Here is a 15,496-nt window from a genome sequence, read left to right as displayed (position 1 = left end):
AAATGTTCATCTGTCTCCGCATGGGGGGCGCAGACTCGCTTATATACCTTATGCGCCCCAAATCTACTCCTATTAGTCTCTCGACATGTGGTGCTGCTATCCCATCTGTCAGCGCAAATCTAGCTGAACATCACCTAACCAGACCGCTAGCCCACACTACTGGGAGCTCGGCAGCCGGGCTGCAGCATCTCAGCTGCTAAAGGCCGTGTTGTATTGCTAGCCAGAGCGCTCTGCTCGCCTAGCTCAATGACGACCGAGCTCTGTTACATTCCGGCACAGCCGAGCTCTGGACAGCTCATGCTGGTTAGCTGTCGGCCTTCTTACCGGGCTAACCTACGAACCGTGGAACCCAGTGAGGCAGCGGACATCGAGGCCGAACCATCACTCGACCGGTTTCTGCACCCTGAAGCCAAATAGCTCGGTTCAACCATGCCTTGCTTTAGCCGAGCAAAACCTTTCTAGACAGGCCCATGCTACCACGGCCCAACAGTGTTTGGCCCAAATCTGTCCGGCCATTACCACGGCCCAATCCAGATTATAAATCTCCCTCTCAATTGCCCCTTAATCTTGTCCGCGCAAGCGTGACTGGGATTATTTGTTCTGACCGGGGTAAACTCTTCCTCGGTCCTCGGTTTGCAAGACGACAACCGGGCTAGTTGATATGACTGGCTTCCGAACTTGCCTGGTCGACGCATCGACTTGCCATCCTGTCTCTTCAGTACTAACGCCGCCGTCAATAGGGACACGTGTCGCTCGCTCATTGGCCTCGAGCAGCCAACCATCACGTCCCTTCACATTCAAATTTTTTGGCGGTTCTTCAACCCTACAAACACGCCATATCCCCCTTCATTTCACTCTTACTGACTCCCCTTCAACCTTCGACGTTCCAGAGCTCCAACCTCCATTCTTGTTCCTCTTCTCCGTTCGTGCGTGAAGACTCAGATTCAACCCCCTTCTTGGTAAGTCCTTCGAGCACTTTATTGCTATTTCATTTGATATTTCACATATTAGGGCACAAAATCCGTAGGTTTTAGGACATAACCCTCCCAAAACCCACATTTGCCCCTATTCTCTTCGCTGTTCTTCAATCCCAGTGATGAACACATGAACACATGAAGATTTGGAGCGGACCGGGCCCCAGGTCTTCTTTTGATCCCAAAAACAATTAGACCGAGCAATTTACAAGTTTGCCAAAACCTTAGTAGAAACCGAGGTAGACAGAGGACTTGGCCGCTCGACCGGGCTAGCAACTGGTCTGCTTGAGCAACCGAGCTCCTTGGTTTGCCTTCGCGACCGAGGTGGTCTGGAACTCTTCACGACCGCGCTTCCACTTACACTTGCCATCCTTTTCCTGCAGAGTCCAAGGGGACCACTAACCAATTACCGAGGCTCTCAAAGACCGAGCAGCCATTAAACTCCAGTTTGTGCTAAACCACCTCAGCCGAGCTAAACCAGCCGACTACACATGGGGCGCTTCCGCTTCCTTGTTGATACTCCGGCCGCCTTAGCCATATTCCGGGAAGAATATGGTATCCCGGCCGACGTCCACCTAGAGCTCAGCGAAATTGAGACAACCCCTTGGGACAGATTAGACCAGTGCCCCTTCACCATGCTATCCATCATTGAAGGAGGCCTCTACTTCCCGGTCAACCCACTGATGACCGAATTCTTGCGCCGCACCGGGCTAGCACCCACTCAAGTCTCAACCAACACTTATCGAATAGTCAACGGGGTCCATGAGTTGAACAACAGGCTAGGAACCAACCTAGGTTTAGTCGAGATACTCCGTTAATACACCCTTGGGCACACGGGCGACGGCTTTGCCTATTACTTAAAAATTCGACTAGGCAAAGAAAAAATAGTGACCGGCACCCCAGACAAGGACTTACACGACGATGACTTTTTCTGAGTGTCTGGCAACTATGGAACGGCCGACGTACTGGGTTGGTTTATTAGCAAGAACTTCGGCGAGACATGGAAGCCGTGCTAACTGCTCGGTCAATTTATCTTTACTATTCTGTACTTGACACTTTTCTTTCCTTTGCAGCGATCCAAGCCTTGCATGCCCACTACCACTACCCCAACGAAGCAGCCATCAGGACCGTGCTCCGTTACCGCAACCGGGATTGTAATGAGCTCCTCGGCTACACTCCGACATACCGGTATTCAACTCCGCGCCGGAGTAAAGTTACTGACTTTCTCCGCGCTCCATCTCCGCCTCCAGATCCCACACTACCAGACGTCCCCTTTATTCGTTTAACCGAGGCAGAAGAAATGGCAAAGAGAAGCCGTATCAAGAACCTACTCACAGCAACCTCCACCGAGATACCGAGCATACCAACCCGCTCTCCTGCAGCCGGTCAATCCAGTGGGGCCGTGGTGGCGTTGGCATCTCCCGTCGCCGGGCAAGCAAGCCAAGACATCTACCGCGCTGGGAAAAGGCCTCGTGCAGACCCATCTGCCAAGTTGGTTGCGGAGCTCAATACCGAGCAACCTGCCGTCACGGTCAACCCAACGCTCGCGTGGAAACCGCAGTTCAAACACCGGGGCAAGGAGATCCCGGCAACAGCTTCTGTCAAAGGCGACAAAGAGCATCTGCTCGCCTTTGACCTCACCAAAGCGCTCCTACTACCAAGCAACGTGGTTGGCAGTGACCATGTGCCAAACACCCAGTTGGTGAAGTCGTCAGTCAAATCCATGACCAGGGTAAGAATCTCAAACTTCCCTCAAAATTTCTCAAGTGTTTGTTCGGTTTCCTTTCTAACTAAACTTTCTTCTTGTAGGCCATCCAGAAGCAGCACTTGGTCATGGAGCGCATTCACTGACTCCGGCAGAAGGCCAATGATTCTGCCAGCCAGGTTGCAAGCCTCCAAATCGAGCTCGGGAGAGCCCAGTCTTCATTGCAAATGGCGAACTCCGACAACTCTCGGTTGCTCGGCCAGCTTGGCTCTGCCGAGAAGGAGAGAGACGCGCTGCGGGCCGAGCTAGATGCCTTGAAACAATCACGGGAAGAGGATCTGAAGGGTGCAAACAACGCCGGTTTCCTTAAAGCCGAGGATAGTTACACAAAGCAGGTCCGCGCCACCCAAGACATTTTCTTCAAGGCTGGGTAGAAGTCTGCTTGTGAACATCTCGGCCAGGGACCGAGGACCGACGTGTTCGCCACTCCTTCAACTGCCTCACTACCGAGCTATCTCGTGCCCTACGCCAACGACGTCTTTGCCGCGTTGCAAGCTGAGGCCGAGGAAGAAGGCGACGAGGAAACCGAGGAAAATGCGAAGGGGGAAAATCACACAGTTCAGCCCGGCCAAACGGAGACCGGTGTCCAAGACCAAACACCAACGGTCAACCTGGAGGCAGCCGAGGACGAATTCACTGACCTTTCCCCCCTAACTTAGTTTTCTTTGTCTTCTTTCTCCCTTTTTGGTTTACACATGTAACCAGGTTATCCGCCTCTCCTCTTGTAATTACTTTTCACATCAATGAAAAAACTCCGTTTTCTTCAAGTGTTTGTACGGTCTTCAAGCGAAATAGCTTTAATCGAACAAAATACCTCGGCAAGACTAACCAGCTTGAGTAACCAGAATAAAACATCGCGGTTAAAGTCTCAGGAAGTTGAATAAATCGTCAACTTAGTAAAACATCTCGGTTTTAAACTAAAAGTTGGGCAAATCATCAACGCAATTAACCGGAGTAAAACATCTCGGTTTTAAACTAAAAGTTGAGCAAATCATCAACGCAATTAACCGGAGTAAAACATCTCGATTTTAAACTAAAAGTTGAGCAAAACATCAACTCATTCAACCAGAGTTAACATCTCGGTTGAGAATCTCAGAGTGAGCAAAACATCAACTCACTCAACCGGAGTAAGACATCACAGTTGAGAATCTAAAAGTTGAGCAAAACATCAACTCATTCAACCGGAGTAAGACATCACGGTTAAGAATCTCAGAGTTGAGCAAAACATCAACTCATTCAACCGGAGTAAGACATCACGGTTGAGAATCTAAAAGTTGAGCAAAACCTCAACTCATTCAACTAGAGTAAGACATCACGGTTGAGAATTTCAGTTGATCTGATCGTCGACTCAATGAACCGGAGTAAATCATCTCGGTTTTAATCTCAAAATCAACCGGAGTAAAACATCACGGTTGAGAATCTCAAAATTGAAAAGCAACAATCAGAATGCTAAGGCAAAGATGAGACACTTCTATATATTGACAAAAAGAATATTACATTCTGAAGTGTAAGACAAAAAATTCATTTGCACAAAAAGAAAACAAAAGCTAAAAATAATACAGTTTGAGGTTGGCCGTATTCCATGGCCGGGGTATTCCTCTTCCCTCCAGGTCCTCCAAGTGGTATGCCCCTTTGCCCGCCAGACCGGTGATCTTGTAGGGTCCTTCCCAGTTTGCCCCTAGTTTGCCTTCACCTGGCACCAGGGTATTGCCCATGACCTTTCTCAAGACCCAGTCACCTACTTTGAACGGTCTGGGTTGCACCGTTTTGTTGTATTTCCTTGAGAGCTCTTGTTGGTAGGCGGCCACATAGATGAGAGCCCTTTCCTGACGTTCTTCCACGAGGTCCAATTCCAGGGTAATGGCTTCCGCGTTCAGCTCGGGCTTAAAACTTTCACTTCTGAGGGTGGGCATTCCAACTTCCAAAGGTATGACCGCCTCCATGCCATATGCCAAAGCAAAAGGTGTTTCCCCAATGGATTGCCGCGGGGTTGTTCGGTATGCCCAAAGGACATTGGGGAGTTCCTTGGCCCATTTTTCCTTGGCTTTCTCAAGCCTCTTCTTCAACCCATCAACGATGGTCTTGTTTGATGCTTTGGCTTGACCATTAGACTGGGGGTAAGCCGGGGTAGAGTTGTAGAATTCAATCTTCAAGTCTTCAAAAAATCCTCTGAATAGGCGACCGTCAAATTGGGTGCCGTTATCAGAGATCAAAATTTTTGGGATGCCAAACCGCGTGACCACATTCTGCCAGACAAACCGCTTAACGTCTTTCTCCTTGATTGTTGCCAAAGGCTCTACTTCAACCCATTTGGTGAAGTAGTTTGTGGCCGCGATGAAGAACTTCCGGTTGCCTGGTGTAGTTGGGAGTGGCCCCACTATATCAAGCCCCCACATCGCAAAGGGCCAAGAGCTGGTGAGGGGAAGAAGTTCTCTAGCCGGTTGGTGAATTTGGTGGGCAAACTTCTGGCACTTCTCACACTTGCGAACATACTTCTGCGCGTCAGCTTGCATGCACGGCCACCAGTAGCCTTGCGAAATAGCTCGATAGGTCAAAGATCTACCCCCTATGTGACTGCCACAGATGCCTTCTTGAATTTCGTACAGGAAGGCGTCCACGTTTCTCGGGTGTACACACTTTAGATAAGGACCGGTAAAAGACTTCTTGTATAAAGCGCCTAACGGAGAGAGCCAAAACCACTCTTCACCTGGACTTTATGTGCTTCCTTCTTCTCGGCTGGAAGGGTCTGGTCTCTGAGAAAGAGGATAATAGGGTCCATCCATGAAGGACCTAGCTCGGCGTAGAGTACTTCTGTCTGCCCGGTTTTCTCAATGCTGGGCCGCGAAGGAATTCAATCAGAAGAGGGTTGGGAGATGTGCTATCGACCATGGAAGCAAGGCCGGCCAATTCATTTGCTCGGCCGTTTTCTTCTCGGCCAATCTGTTGGACCTTTATTGCCTGGAATCGCTTGATGTGGTCTCTGACCAGAGCCTAGTACTTTATCATTCTGTCATCCTTTGCATCGTAAACCCCAGAAACTTGGTTAACCACAAGCTGGGAATCACTGTAAACCATTAGCTCGGATGCGTGCACCTGAATCGCGCTCTTGAGCCCGGCCAAAAGCGCTTCGTATTCAGCCTCGTTGTTTGAGGCAGGGAATCCGAGGGTGATAGAATGTTCGATAGTCAGCCCATCTGGCGAAATCAGAACTATACCTAGCCCGGCACCGTGACGGTTCGAGGCTCTATCAACAACAAGTTTCCACATTTCGCCAACAAAGAGCTTCCAACAGTCTTAGGGGTCCTGAGAGGCTTGAAGATTGACGGGATCACGGTTGTTCGGCTGTTCGGCTTCAAGTTCTATGCTGAGCGGTTCCACTTCAGCCCCCCTCGGCGATTCAGCGCCGGACTCAGCAAGTTGATCCGTAAATGCTTAAGTCCGTAGGCGAATCGCCGGGTTGCAGTATTATGCCGGCTGCAGGCTCTGTGCTGAGCGGTTCCACTTCTTCCCCCCTTGGTGATGCGGTACCGGAAGGAACAGGTTGGTCGGTGATACCCAACTTCGTCATCGCATCGCCGGGTTGTGGTATTGTACTAACCGAAGGTTCTTCGGTTAAGCGCGGCGGCTATTCCGGCCAGATGCTGCACGTCCTTAGCCGAACTCGGCTGCTTTAATTCTTGTACGACCCTGATTTGTGTAGGGTCTGCCTCGATGCCTCGGTTCGTAACTAGGAAGCCTAAGAATTTTCCGGATCCCACGCCAAAGGCACACTTGGACGCATTTAGGGGTAGCTTGTGTTGTTTGAGAATGTCAAACATCTCGACCAAGTCGGCCAAGTGGTCTGCTTAATGCCGGCTCTTAACCACCATATCATCTATATAAGCCTCCATTGTCCGGCCTAGCAGAGGAGCGAACTTCTTGGTCACAATCCTTTGAAAAGTTGTCCCGGTGTTCTTCAAACCAAAAGGCATGACTCGGTAGCAGAAGAGTCCCCTTGGTGTAGTGAATGAGGTGATCTCGCGGTCGAGGCCATGCATGGCAATCTGATGATAACCGAGTAGGCATCTAAGAAACTGAGCCTGTTATGTCCAGCCGTTAATTCCACAAGCTGGTCTATTCTGGGCAGTGGAAAGCTGTCTTTAGGGCAAACTCGGTTGACGGTCTTATAGTCGACACAAACTCGCCACTTCCCATTCTTCTTTGGTACAACAACTGTGATTGAAATCCACCGAGGGTAGTGCACTTCCTGAATAGCTCGTGCCTCAAGCAAGTTCTTCACTTCCTCTGCAACTACCTCGGCATGATGCAGCGCCGATCTCCTTGTTCGCTGAATGACCGGCTTGGCTCCGGGGAAGACGTTTAGGTGATGGTAAATAAAACTCAGATCGAGGCCAGGCATGTCATAAGGCGACCATGCGAAGACTTCGATATTGGCCATCAAAAACTCAACCATCTCCGTCCTTTCTTGTGCGATAAGGCTTGAGCCGAGCAAGAAGAATCTGTCCGGACTCTCTGTATCAATTCGCACTTCGACCAATTCTTCGACGGCTTTGTCCTCGGCCCTAGTGCCCACATCGTCAAGGACTTCTCGGTCTTCTGGTCCCTCTATCATTTGGACGAAGCCTTTGACAGCTCGGCTCCCGTTGATTGCCACGAAGCATTGCTTTGACATGACTTGATCGCCTCAAATCTCCTCAATTACCCTCGTAGCGGAGGGGAATCTCATCACCTGATGGAAGGTCGACGATACGGCTTGCATAGCGTGGAGCCATCCCCTTCTAAGGATCAGGTTATAAGTAGATGGCACCTGCAACACCCAGAACTCCACTTGCTTGACCACGGATCCCGCTTTGACCAGCAGGATAATTTTTCCCAAAGGCCACTTAGGTTGTGAGTTGAAACCAACCAGTGGCGAAGTTGCTGGAGCCAAGTCTGTATCCCGGGGCTTGAGCTGTTTGAATGCGTCGTAATACATGATCTCGACCGAGCTTCCCTGATCGATCAAGATGCGTTTGACATCGAATTCTTTGACGCGGAGTGTGACCACTAAGGCATCGTTGTGCGGCGTCTGAATGCACTCTAGGTCCCTTGTAGAGAAACTGATCACGTCTTTTTCTTCGATCTTGCCCCTTTTTATCGCGGGCTGGACCGACAAAACTTCCCTCATGTGCTTCGCCTTTTTGATCATACCTCGGAGTTCATAAACACGCGCCGGCTCCACAATGCCGTGGATCACATTAATCACTCCTTGAGGGGGCGCCTCCAAGTCACCCGGTGCACGCGAATCAACCGGGGCTTGATTTGCCTTCACACCCCCGTCAATGTAAAGGTCCAGGTGTTCGGCTGCGACTAGCTCTTCCAAGTGGTGCCTCAAAGGCAAACAGTCCTCTATCCGGTGGCCGCGCTCCCGGTGAAATGTGTAACTGTACCGCGGATTAAAACCCTTTTGTCTGTCGCCCAACTTAGCAAGAAACCGAACATAATCCTCGTCACGGATTTCACTAAGTATGCGATAAATTAGAATCTTAAAAATCGTGGTAATGCCTGTCCTGGCTTTCAACCTTCTGCTTGCATCAATGACGTCATCCCGGGGGTAGTCATCTCGGTCATTTCGACGACCCCTACCCCGGTTTTTGCGATTTGAGCCACGGTCTGATTCCTCTGCGTGATCATTTGAACGGTTTGCCTCCTGTCCGATCACGTGTACCTTGCCAACCGACCTCTTGTCTATTGCTACTGGTGTTGCCTTCACGGTAGATGCTGCCGCATCATCTTCTACTCGGATGTGCTCATTGATGCGCTGCATTATCTGGCCCATGGATGTCGGCTGGTGCATCATAAGTGAGTCCCGCAGTCTATGTCCGACCGGGAGACCACGCTTGTACTGCGTGATTGTAAGGTTGACTGGGCAATCCAAGATCTCGTTAAAGGTTTTCTAGTAGCTGGAGCTGTATGCCTTGAGCGTGTCGCTCGGCTCCATCTTGACACTGAGAAGGTGGTTAACTTCCTTCGGTGTCTTAGTGTTGGTTTTGAAATGCGTCACAAAGGCTTCCGCCAACTGATGCCACCTTTCTATGCTTTCCTCCGGTAGCTTCTCAAACCATTTCAAGCCCAGCTCGCCCAAGCTTGATGGGAAGATAAGGCACATAATGGCGTCATTTCGCCTATGTCCGGCCATGACCTGTCGGAAGTGGCTTACATGCATATAAGGATCGGTTTTTCCATCGTAGAGCGTGAACTTTGGCTGGTGGAACCCTGCCGGAAGTGGTGTTGTTTCTATCTCCAGGGAGAAAGGGGTGACGCTTAGCCTTGCCAAATCTGTGTCTAGAAGGAGTGGCGCAGCTAGGCGGGGTGGAGGCATTCCGACCTCTTCACTGGCGTGAACCCCATAAGATAGCCGCTGGAACGCCAGCACCCTCTGAGCCTCTCGCTGGCGAGCCTGCTCCTCTAAGACTACCCGCAAATCGTCTGAACGAGTGGAATAAGAATACGTCGATGTCGTCGCTGGACGTGAAGGTTGATAGGTGCTGTCTTGCGCGCTGGACTTCTCTATGTGCGCGTCGGAATCTCCAACCTTGTAACTTCTGGTGATTGAGATGGACGGAGTACGCTGCTGGCTCTGACTGCCTGAACGACGGGGTTGGGTGCGCTCACTGTGGTCTCCCACTCCAGCTACACCCTTCCCTTTGACATGCCGCTTAAGATCCTCTATCTCCGCCACCATTCGCCGAATGACGGCATCTTGGTCCCTTAGCTTGTGTTGCAGTCGTCTGGCATGCGATTCTCTCCGCCGCCGGTGACCGTCTGGACTCCGTGAATGACCAAAGCTTCTTCCGCGCTTATCCCGCGCGTCTCTTGAATGTCCCCCTGGAGAAGTCTCCAGGTCCGTCATATTAAGGATGGCGGGATGTCCTTCTCTGCATCTGCCTGACTCCGGGGTAACTCCGTCGATGGCAGACAACGGAATCTCGTCGTTGTTCGCCATGGACGGCGATCAGATGAGCCTGGAAGACAAGGTTTTGTCTGTCAAGTTCCCACAGACGGTGCTAATTGTACGGGGAGCAAATATTCTGGCAAGCCCGTACTCCTTTCTTCCAAGCTCTTGCCTATCCGATCGACCTGTGAGCACAATGGCAGTGAGCTACCCGGCGGTGTGTGGCCGGAATGCCCCTCCAACGATCAAGTTAGACACACACAGGGATAGAGAGAGAGAGAGGATTGAGTGTTTAGTGTAAATCTCACCAAATGTTCATCTGTCTCCGCATGGGGGGCGAAGACTCGTTTATATACCTTCTGCGCCCCAAATCTACTCCCATTAGTCTCTCGACACGTGGTGCTGCTGTCCCATCTGTCAGCGCAAATCTAGCTGAACATCACCTAACCAGACTGCCAGCTCGCACTATTGGGAGCTCGGCAGCCGGGCTGCAGCATCTCGACTGCCAAAGGCCGTGCTGTGTTACTAGCTAGAGCGCTCTGCTCGCCTAGCTCAATGACGACTGAACTCGGTTGCATTCTGGCACAGCCGAGCTCGGGACAGCTCATGCTGGTTAGCTGTCGGCCTTCCTGCCGGGCTAACCTACGAACCGTGGAACCCAGTGAGGCAGCGAACATCTCGGCCGAACCATCACTCGACCGATTTCTGCACCCTAAAGCCAAATAGCTCGGTCTAACCATGCCTTGCCTTAGCTAAGCAAAACATTTTTGGACAAGCCCATGCTACCACGACCCAACAGTGTTCGGCCAAAATCTGCCCGGCCATTATCACGGCCCAATCCAGATTATAAATCTCCCTCTCACTCACCGTTGACCGACAATCACCATTTTTATCATCAAGCCACCACCAGCCCAGATTTGATATCTACGAAATCATATTTGAGATTAATAACTTCATATTTAAAATAAAAGAACTTAGATTTGATGGAAAAAGAGAAATCGAAATATTGCAATGAAAAATCAAGAGTTTTTTGTTTATTTGTTCATAAATCTAAAAGTAAAATTTGACTATGATTCCTTAATTTAGTATGTACTCTGTTTTTTATAACAGTAAAATTTTACTCTAGTTAACAACATACTGATCTGCTTAACGACAGTAAAATTTTACTTTGAATCATAATAAATTTTACTCTGATTCTGAGTAAACTTTTATTATTTTTTTATTTATTTATTACAAAGTAAAAATTTACTCTGAATCAAAGTAAATTTTATTACAATTCAAAAAAAAATTATTCTAAAGCAAGCTGCGAGGATGGCTTTATAGGAGAGTGCTATGTTATGAACCAAAGTAAAATTTTATTGTTTGAATAACAGAGCATCATGAAAAGAAGAATAAGAAGAAGAAGAAAAGAGAGAATAAGAGAGAGCATAAATGGTCAGTAACATATACAAACACACACACACACACACACATAGAGAGAGAGAGCATGAACCTTCAAAACTAGAGAGAGAGAGAGAAAGTGAAGGATCTCAGATCTGAGGTTTTGCGAATCGTCGCAAACCGTCATTTTTCGGTGATGATGACTGTGAATGATCTCAGATTTGAGGTTGTGGATGCGACAAGTGACGGTGGTGATGAAGACGGTAGAAAAAGAGTTTTATGGTGAGTGGCAGTGGCGCTGGTGGAGAGTGGCGGTAGCACCGATGGAGAACAACAATGATAAGAGCGAAATAGAGCGAAGAGAGATTGAGATAGCAGAGAGTGATTGTAATCTAATATACACATATATATGAGAGTATTATAGTAAAAGAAATATGTTTTAAAATATTAGAGGGTTTTGAAAGGATCTATATAATGCTTATCCTTTTTAGGAATAACTTAGATACTGAGGGGTCTATCACCAAATCTCTCTTCAAAATTCATTGATGAAAAAGGAAAGAAAAACGAAATTACTTATATATATATATATATTATTAAAAAAATATTATTATTATTATTATTTTTTATAAGAAACTAAACTAACAAAAAATTGACAAATTTATTTATTTTCTTAAACCAACCAAAAAAAGAGAGAAAAGTCTGTTTGGTATTGTTTTTTTTTTTTATTTAATTTTTTTGGTTTTGAATATCATTTTCCTATCATTTTGATTAATGAAAATTTGATAATACATGAAATCAGCTTTTGATAACTCTAAAAATTGGTCAAAACTTTTTCCTGAAACGGGACATTTTTGAAAAAATAAATAAATTCTTAAAACAGTTTTCAAAAACAATTATTACAACAAACAAGGAACAACACGTCTTCTAGAGTAAAAAATTTTGACTCCAAACCAAACAAACGGACCAAACCAAAACCAACCGTACGAACGGAATTTCAAAACCTTCCGTAACGGCACAGTCTCTACTTTAATTACAAACAAGTCCAATAACTTTTAAATATTCACAAAATCACCCCCAAAACAACCAATCAACTTTCCAAAGCTATAAAAATTTGAAACCCAAACACATCATGTATACGTACGTACCCAGCTCAGAGAACACACCCAAAAAAGTACACAGCGGTATCAAATGCTTTTACCATGTCAGGATCTCCTATCTTTTCTTTTCTATAACTATAAACGTATATGTATAGATGATATAACTATTTGAACGCACAATCAAACCCATCATCAAAACACTCTCTGTTCATATAATAGAAAATGGAGATTAAGGTTGGAACCGATGGAGATGGAAATTCAACTTACATTCCGGCGGCTTCTTCAGTCAACCCCCTCTTCATCGATCAAGAAATGCATGGTTCGCCACAAAAAAAAAAAAAAAAAAACCTTTAAAACCCTGTCTCTGTTTCTTTCGATTGATCACTTTACTCTTCTTCTTTCTTTGTTTTTAGATTATACACATATATGCAGTGAAAAACCCTTTAAACCCTCTCTCTGTTTCTTTCTATTGATCTCTGTATTTTGCTTCTTGTTGTGTTTTTAAATTATGTGTATATATATACCAAAACCCTTTAAATCCTCTTTCTGTTTCTTTCCATTGATCACTGTATTTTGCTTGTTCTTGTGTTTTTACATTATGCATATATATGTAAGAATGTATGCGGGTATTTAATGTGTGTGTTTGTGTGTTTTGATTTTGTGGTTTTATTAGCTGCTCTGTTGGGTAATCATCCAAACATTCATCGGAGGAGTGAAATTATGGGGAACCCATTAGATATGACTGAGATGATGATTGTCAAAGAAATGGAGAAGAGGAGGATAAGGGAGGAGATTCTCACGGCAGAGCAGCTGTTGCGGCGGCGAGAGCTGGAGGCGGAAATTGTTAGGGAAATCATGATGGAAAGAGAGATTTTTATGCAGCAAGGCAGCCTAGGGTTGCCTTTGAGGAGGCCGGAGGGGCAGGGGGTTCTGTCGTTGGGACGACGACATGGGTTTGGGATTGGGGAAAGGCCGGTGACGGGGTTGAGTTGGCAAGAGGCCCGGAGTGATGGGACTTTGTCAATGGTGAGGCGAGAAGGGGGCGGTGCTCTTGGTGGTTCTCTGTTTCAGTGTCAGCCGGAAGCGGCCATGGCCACACATGGGATTGCGATCAAGCCCACCTACGATCTTAGTAATGGACAAGTGCTCCCAATGGTGAGACGAAACATTTCTTATGGGTTTAGGCTTCTTGTTTATTCTTGATTTTTATTGCACTTGTTACGTATTTACTGCCATTTCTTTGAAATTATGTTCCTGTAAGTTGCTTTGTTGTCGAAGGCCGTGAATCAAGAATTTGACGGGGGATTTTGATCCAAACATCGCCTAAACAATTTAGTGCCGTTTAGGACAATGTAACAATTTTTGGCCAAGGTTTTGATGATTGATTATTAGAGGGCATCTAAATAACTACACTATGATTTAGAGACTTGAAAATTTTGATAACTGCAACGCGAAATGGGAAGGCCCAATGGCTTTGTAGCATAGTTCCATCAAAGGATGTAATTTTCGAGCTACACATAAAAATACTTTTTTAATTAGTCCTTGAAATGCCCTTTTCAGATATTTCTTTCCCATTTCAAATTTTTTTTTTCATAAAAAAATAAAATAGAATCTTATAGTAATGTTGTATTATGTAATCAATTGTGATATCTTTATCTCCCTCAAATTTATTTATGCTTGCTTACATCAATTGGGTTCCTTTTAAAGCCACCCTTGTTAAAGTAGGGGAGGCTTTTTAGGTAACAGCATATGTTCTAATCTCTTAGTACTTGGTTAATGATTTGTGAGGAGCATTAAGGAAGGCGAAGATTTGAAAGTTGAAAAGGGGGCAATAGGCTGACATCTTCTTGTATTTTTCAGCTCGTTGAGCTCATGTTGAATTTGAGAAGGTGGAACATGGAGTCAGGTTGAAGGGTATTAGAGGTGTTAAAAAGGATTTGGTTGAGCTTGCTGAGTTTGTTTGAATGTTTTTATTTTTATATGTATTTGTTTTATGTTTCAGGGGTTTTAGAGTTGCTTTTTTTACCAACAAAGTCTTCCCTGTTTCTATGGTGTAATTATGTTTACTCTAAATAAATTTGTTTTCTAATTTTTTTTTTTAAAAGATTTATTTTCTTTTACCTTAACTATTTTTGAGCCCTTCTATCTGAATATTTGACCATAATAGGAAAATTCATCATTTAGGAAAATTTTGGAGTTCTCCATTTTTGATTCAATCAAATACAATTCTCAAATTTTAAGTCAATTTGATTTTTTATTCAACTAAAAAACATATGCTTGGATTTGGTTGATTGTACATTTCACAATTATGTGAGAAGGAACTCCGTTTCTCCTTTTGCATTAAACTCTCTCTATTATCTAGTAAGAAAATCCGTTGTATCATTTTTCTTTTTTCTTTTAATTTTTTGGAAAGAAAAATATCTGTCACTTCTTGATTTCTAGAATCTTAAATGAGTTTCAAATATTGTGGTTGCACCTAATACTTTCATTTTGAAATCATTTTATTTTTTTTACATTTTTGCTTACTAGATTGACCAGATTTGAAAAATTAGTGTCTACATCCTCATCTATGTTTGATGCTTTTGTAGTTGGATTTATGTTGATTTGTAGCTGACTCAGTTAGATAAAAATTTGTGTTTGGATTTATGGCCTTTTTTAGTTGTGGCAAGTAACAAACTGTGGTAGGATTTATTTTCCTCATGCCTTTCCCTCAGTTATCTTCCATTCCTCCATGCCCTTGACATCATTATTCTTATCATTAGAGTTTCTTCATCATCATTGTTGTTTCGTTTCATTATTGTTTGTTATTATTTTGATGCAGGTTAAGCCTACAAACTCAAGTGTTGCTGGGATGAAGCGCAAATTTGAAGCATCAGTAGCTGAATGTGGCGATGGTACTCCCTCTGTGAATGTGGGCAAAGAAATACAAAAAGAGTGGAGCTGTGCTCTCTGTCATGTCACTGTCACATGTGAGCGGCATCTGCAGGAACATCTGAAGGGAAGGAAGCACAAGGCAAAGGAGAGGGCATTACGGGAAAGCAATACAAAAGTGAACAATAATCCCAGCAATTCAAATCAGTTTGCTGTCCCAAGTGGCCATAAGAAGTCAAACCTAGACAGGCACCGGGATGGAAATCATGAAAAAATGAATGATATGGACAATGTGGATAATGGAGTGCAGCAAAAAGCAAACTTGGAGAAGATAAATGGTGGTGCCGAAGAGAGTGAAATGCAGACAAATTTGGAGTCTGATTTCAAATTCTGGTGCACAATGTGTAAAGTTGGGACCGCAAGCGAAGTGTTGATGACCGCTCATCAGACGGGAAAGGAGCACATAACTTTGTTG

Source organism: Camellia sinensis, chromosome 13, assembly GCF_055761805.1.
Source record: "Camellia sinensis isolate YWXY chromosome 13, ASM5576180v1, whole genome shotgun sequence".
NCBI classification, from domain to species: domain Eukaryota; kingdom Viridiplantae; phylum Streptophyta; class Magnoliopsida; order Ericales; family Theaceae; genus Camellia; species Camellia sinensis.
This window is presented reverse-complemented; position numbering follows the sequence as displayed.